The sequence below is a fragment of the Pieris napi genome, chromosome 17 (assembly GCF_905475465.1).
Source record: "Pieris napi chromosome 17, ilPieNapi1.2, whole genome shotgun sequence".
Taxonomy (NCBI): Eukaryota; Metazoa; Arthropoda; class Insecta; order Lepidoptera; family Pieridae; genus Pieris; species Pieris napi.
This window is the reverse complement of record NC_062250.1, coordinates 7,598,044-7,610,127: the sequence shown is the minus strand read 5'-3', so window position 1 is coordinate 7,610,127 and position 12,084 is coordinate 7,598,044. Positions and strand designations below refer to the sequence as shown.

Genomic DNA, 12,084 nt, shown 5'->3' with positions numbered 1-12,084 from the left:
TAATTACGTAAGTAGAGACTGAATAAATTACCCGACCTGATATTACACGGATCACACTTACTTACACGGACTTTTTACGGTAGAAGAACTGCGTTGCTACACTTGTTTTTTGACGTGACAACGTCTTATAATTCGATGGAGCCGGCTGCACGCACGAAAAAAACATGACGCATGCGGCGTTACCTCGCTCTGAGGCGTTCCATTTAAGGCTTGAAGTGCAAGCGAGAGCGCGGAACGAGCAACAAAGAGGCACAATCGGCCTCCGCATTCGGCAGCGTTCGACATTTTTATTGTATATAAAGTATATATATCGTATTATATCGATTATATTGTAGTCGATCAATTCAATTGTAATTTCCATTTACCTCCTCTCTATATTCATACAAACAATCTATCAAACAAATAAAATTAAAATTTTCTTTTGAAAAATGCAACCATTCCATCAGTATTTTCTTATGACGTTGTCACGTTCAACTATCGTCAGTAAACCGACTTTACAGACAACCGATTTTTTTACAAGTTATGAGATTCTAACTAAAAGCCAATTTTGTAATGAGACTAATACGAAAGGTGAAACATCGGGACGTTACGTTTGATTGTGATTGGTCAACACTCACAGCATCACTAGTGTAAAACTCGTTGACATACGACATAATGCGTCACGTCATGACGTTCGTATTATGATAACACACTAGCAACTTAATGAGCTGATGTGTGCGTGCTGCATATTTGGAATTATCCAGTCTCTTTTTACATCAATTCCTTTTAAAATTGGACCGATTTCAAAATGCACTACATTACACAGTATTAAATAACAATATTTTATATATATAACAATGATTTAACGATAGTTAATGGGGGTATAAAGATCATGAGGGTAATTTTTTTTAAAGTCAATGTCGAAATAATAAGTTTCTCCTTCGGTTTTACTGAAGTTGGCTTACATGTGCATTAAATACACTTGCTGGAAAAATATTCCAGTCGGCCACTACTTAGTTTGGGAGAAAGTGGTTCAGGAAATTTGAATATTGAGTGGTTTTTAGTTATAAAGAAAATTCCCCTCAAATGTGTGTTCTCGCTTAAACAGCTTTTCGATCCTTGGAGCAATATCGTAGCCAGAAAAGATTATATGCTTCAATAAGATTACCTCTATGCGCTGTCCAACTACGAAATCTCTCTTATTTTAATTATCATTAAGAATTATAATGTGCAAATACAAGTGCAATCAGCTTTGAAACGTCCTTAGCAACCACAACTAATGTTTGCTTTCCGTCAAACAGCTGTTTACTATTGACAGATTTAACCGCATTGATGTTTGTTTGACATTAGAGTACCCAAATCACACGCTGTCGCATTTTAGTATGACCTCAAAAATCTAAATGCTATAGTTATAAGCGACATAATAGTCGATGTTCTGTCATAAATATGAATATGGAATTCAAATTTGTATAATTAATAGAAAATTAAAATTATTTAAAAACAAAGTATTGTAAGATTTGTGATCGTCGATATTTATTTTAGCGTTACGAAAGTTATTTTTAACAACTGTCAGTATATGTACAATTAATATTGTCGTTAAGCTTTCTTACATTTTCTAATGTACCACTGAATTTCCTTATTTACATTTCATAAGAACCTTCTCCGGAGAATAACAATCACAACAAAAAGAAATAGCGGAATCGTTCCATTCGTTGCATTGCATCAGTAATGCAATAACTGATTGATGAATTTTATATTTATAGATAACATAGAAACACTTGTATCCGATTAAACAGCTGTAGTTTCAATGAAATACGTCTCAAAACTATTAATAATATAAACAGTATTACTATGAAACATATGCTGAGTGAGCTTTTAAACCGAAAAGTAGGTTGTTGTTTACATACTTAACTAACTTTTCGGTTTCTTAGATTATAACCGGCCGCCCACATATTTAGGGAAATGTGCATGGGCGTTGAAAACACGACGAATCGTGACGATTTAGTTGTGCTATTCTCTGGAACTAATGCTTAAAATTTTAAAAGATATTATTGCGGCGCATAGCTCAAGTATTGAAAATTGCTTTACGCGTAGTCGCGGGACATAGTTAAACTCAAACTTAAAGTAACTTTTTTCATATAGGTAAACAGGTACACTTATGAACGTCAGAAAAAAATTCTTAATTTACATTTACTGTCAGTTTGCAAGTCAAGGGAGTAGAGCGGGCTAGAAGAACTGGCAAGAAACTTTACGCCACTCTTTTTAATCGCTACGTTTTGAGTCATACAAACTGTTTGAACTGGAACAAATCAATCTCAAGGATTAGTATCTTTTAAATATTCGTCAAATTTATAAAAAGCTTTTGATTTAATTATTTTACTTATTTACTTAACTATTTTATTTTTACGAAGCTTTGATTATTTTTCTTCTGAGATTAAAAAGGAAAACACTGTTTATGTCCCAATATATGCAGGAATTTCAGATTTTGTCTTCATTTCACAATTCGATAATTTTCCCGGTTCCTAATTTGTTACACTTTCAATATAATGTTGAGTTAATATTGATTTGTAGTTGATGGTATCTGAAATCACGTTGCGGTAAATCAAATATTATTATGTTCAGTCCCACTGAGCTACAGTGGACTATTCGACGATAAGACGCAATTATTCACAGATGCAACCGCGAACATTATGGTTTACAGTATATTTACCTAAAATTGTTTAGTCAAGTTCTCCTACGCTTAAATTTTCATGTCAATTAGCAAAGTTCCACTCATTGAGTCGCGGTAATGAGTTGCAACTTTCAACTTGGAATACCGAAATTCTCGCTTTGAGTTTAACTAGAGAATTACTTGAGCACGTCATTAGTTTAATGTTGAATTATTATTTAGGATTTGACCTAAGGCGGATAACTCTTGTTAATATTTTACAACGATAACTCAAGTCTGAGACAAATATTAAGGGTAATATGAGTAATAAGAGTATAAGCATTATTACTGTGATTTTAAATGACGACTTCTTTTACTAATTAAATGTAATAGCGTTCTCGTTTGTATCGCCTAATACACATTTAAGGGTCTCAGAGTAAGGAATAAGATTCAATACTTTACGCTCAATATTCAATATGTTTTTTACATACGAAAGTTGAGATTTTTCAGAGAATTCAGATTAAACCCAAAGATTTCTACGTACGAGCATTATAAGTTAATTCCACTTTAATGCCTGAAGGTTGAATATTGTTGACCTAACCACTAACTTTTCATATTAATACATAGAACTTCAAATAGCTTTTATTTTATCCTTATAAAATATATAAAAATTAGCTACTACTTTTAAATTGATGGACGAGAAATGGCCAGAAAATTATCATTTCTGTTAATAATCTTACATACACGAATATTATAATACAAATACTGATGACGTATGATTCGCGACATCTGCGTCTTCAAAAACTTTATCAATATGAAAGCTTCTTTGATCTCCCCAAAATATTGAATAACTTGAGTCTTCATGTTTGAAATTCTTCTTTGGATATACTAGCAATCTTTTATTATGTAAAAGTCCGAAATCTAATAAATTATTTATCGGTCTAACCTATATTCATAAATATCATTTAGTTATATTATACACAGCTTACTATGGTAAAGGAAGGGAAAATGTATCATTCATTGCTCACATACTCTTAGATTTAATGAAATGAAATTTAAAAAAATATACAAATAAACATACTTCAAACTTTATAAAAATGGAACAGCTAAAAATAGATGTTCACTAATATAAAAAATATCTTATTTACAATTATTCTTATTTTTAACTTTTTATTTTATTTTATTTATTAAACACCGTTACACACGATCTTCATTACTCACACTTCTAACTTTAATATTATTATTATTATTTTCTACTTGGTATTATTATTATTTATTTTATTTTATTAGAGGCGCAAACTAGCTGCTGTGGTCTCTGGCAGAATTACCAGCGCTGTGGAACTTTTAGCTCCTCAGCATAATGCTGAGCCAGGGCCAATTACAAACACAGTTCACACACATTGCACACTGGAAGCGAACCGAATGGCAAAAGGGAATTTTTAATTTTTTATTTTTAATTTTTATTGTTTTTGATGTCTTATTTTATTTTTTTCTTTAAGTATTGTTATTTTGTGTGTTTATGTGTGTGTGTTTTCGTTTGTAATAAATATCTATGTCTATGTCTATGTCTACTTATATAGCTTTTACTTAGTAAGTTTAAACCATGAAAATTTGTCCCCAAGTTCAAAAATTCAACCAAATTCAAGTTATTAACGAAGTTGTAATGAGTGAAGACAAAATGCATGTAGGGAATTCATTTCGGAGACACTGCCTTTGAAGCTCGGCGTAAGTTTCGTAATTGCCTGCAGATTAGGTCTTTAGAAACTGCACGGAATTTCGAAGATCGTTTGTGAGAAAAATCCAGTAAAAGCACTATCTTGGGATGAAATAAATAAAGTTTGTAATGAAGTCTCTTGGCTTTCTAATTAGTTGCGGGAAGTAGTGTCGAACTGGAAACTGTAATAGTGTTGCAGAGATCACAAAGTTGGGGAAATACTGGATGTCCTGAGCCTAATATAACTATTGATTTTTACGTGTATTTTATATTAAATACAAAAACGGGTGGACATTTATTTTTTAAACATCTATACCTAAATAATAATATATTTAGCAATAGTGTACCTATTGCTGGCTCCCTCTGTGTACGATATTTCATGAAAACAAAATGATAAAAGAATAAATGACATCAACGGGTAATTTTTAAAAACATTTCACTGAGGTTTAGAATATATATCCTTATTGTTTTCTTGTAATTAATAAAAAAATAATTGCCTATAGTAATCAGTGATAATGTACCATTAAAATGTTGAAAGAATTTTTAAAATCAGTCCAGTAATTTTTGAGCCAATACGTTACAAACATACTAACATACAAATATTTCAAGATTTATGTCTATTTCCGTTTAAAGTATTACAGTCACTTTTTCAATCTATTAGATATTTAATCATATTGCTACTATAATATTATTTCGCATCGGTATCAAGGTCAAAGAGTAAATATAATTAAATGATTATAAAACAATCATAGGTAGGCCAATTTTTTTACATAAAAGATTGTCGATTTATAGTAAATCACAGGTACATTAGCAATAGTATCTTTTACTTGGCAACTGCTCTTAATAATCTTGGAGAGTCCATTAGCAAACCCTTCATATCATATTCGCTTCCTCATCAACAACCAATTGAGGTCGATTGTGTTTATCTTTATCTTTTTGATCTCCGTTGATTGCTCATTGCTTTTGCTTATGGAGTATGTAGGTTGAATGAAAGCTATTAAAGCGATTGATTTGGATCATAGCGATTCTTTAGTCGCTATATTTGTTAAACGTAATATATTTTCCTATACAAACTCTTGTCTATATTGTATTTTATATAAACTCTTTTGTAATGTTGTCTTTGCCGTCTGATCGACGATGTTTAATTTATGTCACTTGACATTAATATATGTAAGATATTTTAATTTTCAATATAGGCTTTAAATGTTGTTTCTTTTGTATTCACAGAGAAACGCAGTTGCGCCTTATTTATTCCCAGTATAAGCGATTGATACTATTATAAAACAACATTTATCTACAAGTCTAAATTTAGTCTTTATGATTTATCAACACAGTAAAGTTGGACTATGTTTAAAAATATAGCCTAATATAAGAAACAAAAGAGTTTAGGTGTAGTTTTATCTTAAAGTAAACCTACTCGGGGTTTGTTAATATGCCGAAATAATGCAAATATATTCAGTAAATCTGTATCTAATATATGAAATTCTCGTGTCGCGGTGTTTGTGGTTAAACTCCTCCGAAACGGCTCGACTGATTCTCATGAAATTTTGTGTGCATATTGGGTATGTCTGAGAATCGGACAACATCTATTTTTCATCCCCGTAAATGTTAAGGGTAGTCCACCCCTAAATATTTTTTTTTATTTTTAGATATTTTTTTACTTTTTTCTTTTTTTATGATACAACCTTAAAAAATACAACCCCTAACTTTCACCCTTCTACGATCAACCCCTATTTTTTTATTATAAATGATATACATCTGTATGTATATCATTTATAATAAAAAAATAGGGGAAGAATTATAGATAATAAGAATTTAACTTCTGTAAGTTACCTGTGTTATATTATTTTTTATTACTTAAAGTTAAATTCTTATTAAATTTAAAAAAGTAAATAAATGTTACAATATATTGACGATGAGATCCTGCGATATTGGAAGGGACTCTTTCAAACACTGGTTTTGAAAAGAAAATAATTTATTTATATGTTTCTCTCGCAGAACAAGTTGAATCTGATAACATCAGTAAAGATACGTATATGTTCTCAAACAGTTTGGAAATCGTTGAACACGTAATAATTGAAGTGAAACTTCTTTAGAATCGTTGTGATTTCAAACCGGATGCAACGGAAAAAGCAACAGTAAAAAGAGAGAGACACATAAATTAATAGGATTTGGCGTGAGAGAGAGTGAGATAGGAGGCATTATACAGTGTATAAAATTTAAATTAGTGTGTATTTGAACATTTTCTGAAATAAAAAAAACAGATTTGATGAAAATTAAATAAGTAAGTCAAGTAAGTAGTTTAATTATAAAGTTAGATTATTTATCAATTTTATTTACAAATCATTAGTTATAGAAACTCTTTGAAGTGAAAACTTCGTACAACACTTAATTAAAAGTTTATACACTGTATAATGCTTCCTATCTCATTTTCTCCCACGTTGGATCTTGTGAATTTATTTCAAACTTTTATTATTTTAGTTTTTACCAAATTAAAGATTGATATTAAAGTTATAAATAAAAATTTAACATTAAAATATTTTTTTTTGAAGAAAATATCCTACATTTAGATAGAGAAAAAGTCTAATTTACATATTTGAATTATAAAAACTTTGTTTTTGAAGGTTTCACTTCTACCACGTATGAATTGGACATATGATTTTTTTTTCATCCAGTTTATAATTATTTATTAAGTACATGAGTATAATATCAAAATGTTCGATTATAATTACGGCACTTGAATTATTTACATAAAATACTGGTAACTCTGTCTTATCGACGGTATAATATACCTTATATTGCAACTTCTCATAATATCTTTTTCCTGAGAGTCAGAGTTATTCTTAAGTATTATTAAGAAGAGATTTATACCACACAAAATACTCATTTGTTCCCGAATTTACCAGATGCTGATAATTATGAAAGTTCAAACCAGTCGCGGTCTCAAAGCGAAGTCGGGAATGAATTTCCTAAATGCACTTTGTCTCTTTTCTCATTAAGACTTAAGGAATTGGGGCACTTAATTATTTTCTGTGTCCGGTGAAGGCTAATATCAATTAACTTTAAGTTAAATTAGTGTAGGAAAGGATGTTATAAGTTTTGTAATTTTAAACATTAATATTATAGTGGGATTGTTCAATCGAATTGATTACCACAGAGGAAATATCTTATAATATACTAGCCGTTTCGCGCCCGCTTTGCTGGACGAATTAAAATAAATTTTATGTTTCATTTTTTTCTTTTTTTTTTTTATTATTCTTCTTTTTAACTTCCCGCTAAGAAAATTGAAATATTTCGAAAATCGAGTTTTTAACAGATGTTGACGTTTTGCGGTTCTAGGAAGCCTCTTTTGTTTTTATTAGCGGGAAAAAATTTCATAAAAGTAAAACAGAAATAAAAAAATGAAGGAACGTTGGAATTAAAAAAATAAATAGCCATAACCCATCTAGGATCGAATGGTGGTAGTTTCATGTCGATACGATCAGTGGTTTAAGCGTGAAAGAGCCTCAAACTAACACCATTTTCTTTTTATATATATATAAAAAGATTTAATATTCTATCTAACAAAGGAGTAAAGATTCCGTATTTGAAAAATTTCGGTCCGTATGTACCTACTGAAAATACCTTTATAATCTCTAAAATAAATCTCGCAGCTTTCCCCAACCGATAGGCAACTTTTGATTTAAAATCAATGTCAGTAAAAATGTATGAATCTACATTTGAAAATACTTCATGAAAAATAATTTTTAAAAATCTCAACCCAGCACATTTATGAATTCCACTAAATAGTCTTAACTTAATTTGATTGATTAAATTAATCCTAACTTAAAGCATAATTTAATCTTTGCTTCATTAAAATCTGATATATAATTTGAGGCTCGGCTGTTAGATCGAAATAGGAAATGTAAACTAGTAAGTACCAACATAATAGCTAAAATCTCTTAGATAAATGAAACAGATGCCACAATTCTTTTTAAATAAGACAACATTGAGTTTTCTCAAAGGTATAAATAATATATATTATTAATCGATTACATTTTTTAATTTCACTATGAAACCTGTTAATAGGGCTGGAGTTAAGTCTAAGTTACACCACAATTTTAAAAATTAGTTAGCCTCAAAATATAATCCATCCATCCAAAAAATAAGAGTTTTCTTACCTCCCTCTGTAACCTTTACCGAACGAGAGGTGTTAATATAAAACAGTAGTGTTATTGGACACTTTAAATAAAATAGTAGACAGTAGTGTTATTGGACACTTTCTTATGTTAAATATCCTTTGTAATATATTAGGTTAGACTTAAATTACTTATTAGTCTTAAGTTAGGCTAGATCGTAATATTCCATGATGTCTTAGTGAAGACACATGTATAAAAAAAAAGAGAGGTGTTAATATTGCACATAGAAAATCTAAAGGTCTACAATGAAAGCTTATACGCACTACAGCAGCTTTGATACATATAAACCTATTCTGTCAAAATCAAACGGCCAAAGGGATAATCTTACAATACCAAAAGGCTCGAACGTGCGTAGCCTTTTAAGTTTGTCTCATACATCTATTAAAAATTATTTATTGTTATATAACTTTAAAATGAAATAATGAGACATTATTATAGTTTTCACAAATATTAGCACTTGTTCACGAGTAACACGTTTTTATATTATCGAGAATCTCAATAAATTTCTAAATTGTTCCATTAGATTTCGTATTGAATTTATTTTATCTGACATTTATTCTGAAATGAAGTAAATTTAATTATTTGCTGTACTTACACAATTTAACAGCTATATAAAATTTCAAGTTATAAGCCAAAATGGTTTCATTGGGCACACCATTGTAACGTACCGCTTGTAGCACGCATAATTTATTTATTAAAACTTCGTTTAACAAACATAATACAATTGACATAATTAAATAAAAAGTAGGGCAACTGGCAGCCTTGTCGCTTAGAGCGATCTCTTCCAGGCAACCACTGTTAAAAAAAATTAAGTTAGATAAGGTAAGCTAGAATTGCAAAAATACATAATACATATAGTTATTTAGACAAAAACTAAAATAGGAACAAAAAAAAAAATAAACTCGGAATAGATTAAATTTCTTAAATAAGGGCGATACAGAATCAGATGAGACTAGATAGTTAATAAATGTTCAACCCTCTTACCCAAATCAATGAACTCATCTGGGGTAAAATTATACAAAAATTTAGTTTAAAAGTCCTCCTATTATACCTTTTGGTAAATTAACAAATAATTTAAAGGAGGTGCAACTCAGCTGCGAAATTAATGAACGATTATTCAAGCAGTAAAAGACCTTTTAGCTCCTTATTTAACTCAGTATTAAGAGATTTGAATCGTTATAATTAATGAATGACTCTGAGTGTTAGAGAACGTTTTGTTCGTCAGATTCAAGGAACAAATGTATGTTCCTATTATGATGAATCAATATTAATAAATTTAGTTTGGATATTTTTGAGAAAACTTCTTGTAGACTTTTCTACTAGCATAAGCTAGCGGTTTAAGATTTTAACTTTATAAGTACGACTAGTTGAACGTGGATATGGCGAGCACTCAAACTTAAGTAGCTTCTTGGATCAAGGCAACATCTAGAGGTCTCATGCTCTTATTATTTTTACGAGTTACGGCATATATAAATATAATCAAAGCCTAATTTTTCATATTTTTTTTTACAAATCATTACAGCTTACTAAACGTAATACAAGAATTTTAATTTTTAATTCAGAACGCCAATTCAAATGTTTATAGACTAAACAATAATATTACAGACAGAGTGCGTGTAAAGTGTGTGTGTGGCTAAAGCGTGTGTGTTTATACTGTAATTAATTAAAACTGTGAATTATACCTACCTACCTATATAATTATATTACATTTTAAATAAACAGTCATGATTGGGTTCCTAAACTTTACTTACGTATCTGTAATATTATGTTTTTTGCAAATGCAATATTACGATTAGATAAATACGATTTTTATTTTCAGGAAGGTAACTAAGAAAATGTCTATTGAAAACAGTTGAATGACGAACATTTGTAACAAACTCTATGCATGGAAAGTATAATATATTTATAATTACAAAAATACATGTAAAATTTAGACTTTTATTCTTGTAAATTTTCAGCAAAAAACTATGAAATTCGGTGATCCTATATATTTGGAAAAGTAGCCATCAGCTTTTGCGAGCTTGCACAAAAATTCGTAGACAAAATTTTCACCTCGCTAATCTGCTTTATAAGCTCGATTATTAAATTTAATAGTAAGCCTTAAGATAAAAGTTAAGTGGTTAACTTAAATAGAAAAGTAATTCACTGGAGTTGGACTTTATCGGCTATTTTATAATCATATCATAAGTTCTTAGCTGATTTGGCTTTTAATATGTATCTTTCTATTGATAAGCAGTGTCAGTGGCTTAGGCTTGCCTCATCCTTGAGGTCGTGCGTTCGAATCACGGCTGTGCACCATTTTTTTGTCCGTAATGAGCCCTACGCAAACATGAAGAAAATACCCTCTACTAGTTTTTTTTATTTGAGGGTATTTCGTACTATATATTTAAAATACAACCGCGAAATTTCAAAGCCTAATAACTTGTGCTAACGCATGTAAAGTATATAACCCTAACATCTTGACTTCGAAGTCCGATAATAATTGTTTCATTCACAGCCCTATTAGTTGGACTTCTATAATGATTAATAAAACCATCAAGGTTTAAGTAACTTTTGTCTCTAAAGACATGTCTTTCATTACAACAAACTTATTGTACAAGTATTATTATCTAATTTAATATAGCATTGAAGAGTTTCTACAAAAACATTGGTACTAAAATCTACCATCACTACGTTTTTAATTTAAAAACCTAAGAATTCATAAACGTTTATTACGATCTTTTTCAAAGACTCATTGCAGATTGAATAGAAGCACGAATTGAGATGTAGAGCACTGAATGGATAAAAGAACACGTAGCGTTGGTTCGAGAAATTGCAACTGGTTGAAATTGGATCAAATATTACAGTTAGGTATGTAAAATACAATCTATGTTTATTTAGTACTTTATTTAATGACAAAATTAATATAATTAATAAAACAATTAGGAGGGCAACAGATTATAAGTTTCCAGCAATCTGTTCTAGGCAATTAAAAAAATATATGGTGGTTTGAATACTGAAAAGATGGCTTGGAATATGTATTTCGTTACAAAATTGAATATTTTTTAGGGTTTATATACCGAGGGTAACGAAAGATTAAAAGTTCATGAATTAATCTTTGAAGACCAAAAATATATTTGTAGCTAATTCATTGTTATTCTCAGATATTTTTTGATTTTATTTTTTACCGGGTCGGTTTCCATGTATATTATATATTTTTTAAATAAATAATTTACTATAATAACCGAACAGACAACGTTTAGATTATCTCTTTAAAAGCAGTTACTTGTAGTTATTGAGTGCATAATATTTATTTGACTCTGAAAGTTGTTATAAAGATGTTTTTCGAGCCGTAATTTGCCGTTTTTGCCGAACCAATTTTTCGCTGCAATTAAATTCATCGAATCATTACATAAAGCTGTTTAATATCCCGTGATATTTATAAAACTGTTTATTACAAAAAAGAATGAAAGTAGTTTAAAACGCAATGAATACACGTAATAAAATTGCCCCGGCAGCTGCAGTAGCTTCTACCAATTAAAATCATTAATTTTTTTTATTAGTTTGTAAATTAATGAAACATTTTT

General features: G+C 29.7%; 1 protein-coding gene across 2 annotated transcripts in view; it reads right to left on the bottom strand.

Annotated features, from left to right (window-relative positions):
- Window positions 1-12,084, bottom strand: part of LOC125057777 — a 76,183-nt gene that overhangs the window by 63,412 nt on the left and 687 nt on the right. The gene's annotated exons all lie outside the window — the stretch shown is intronic.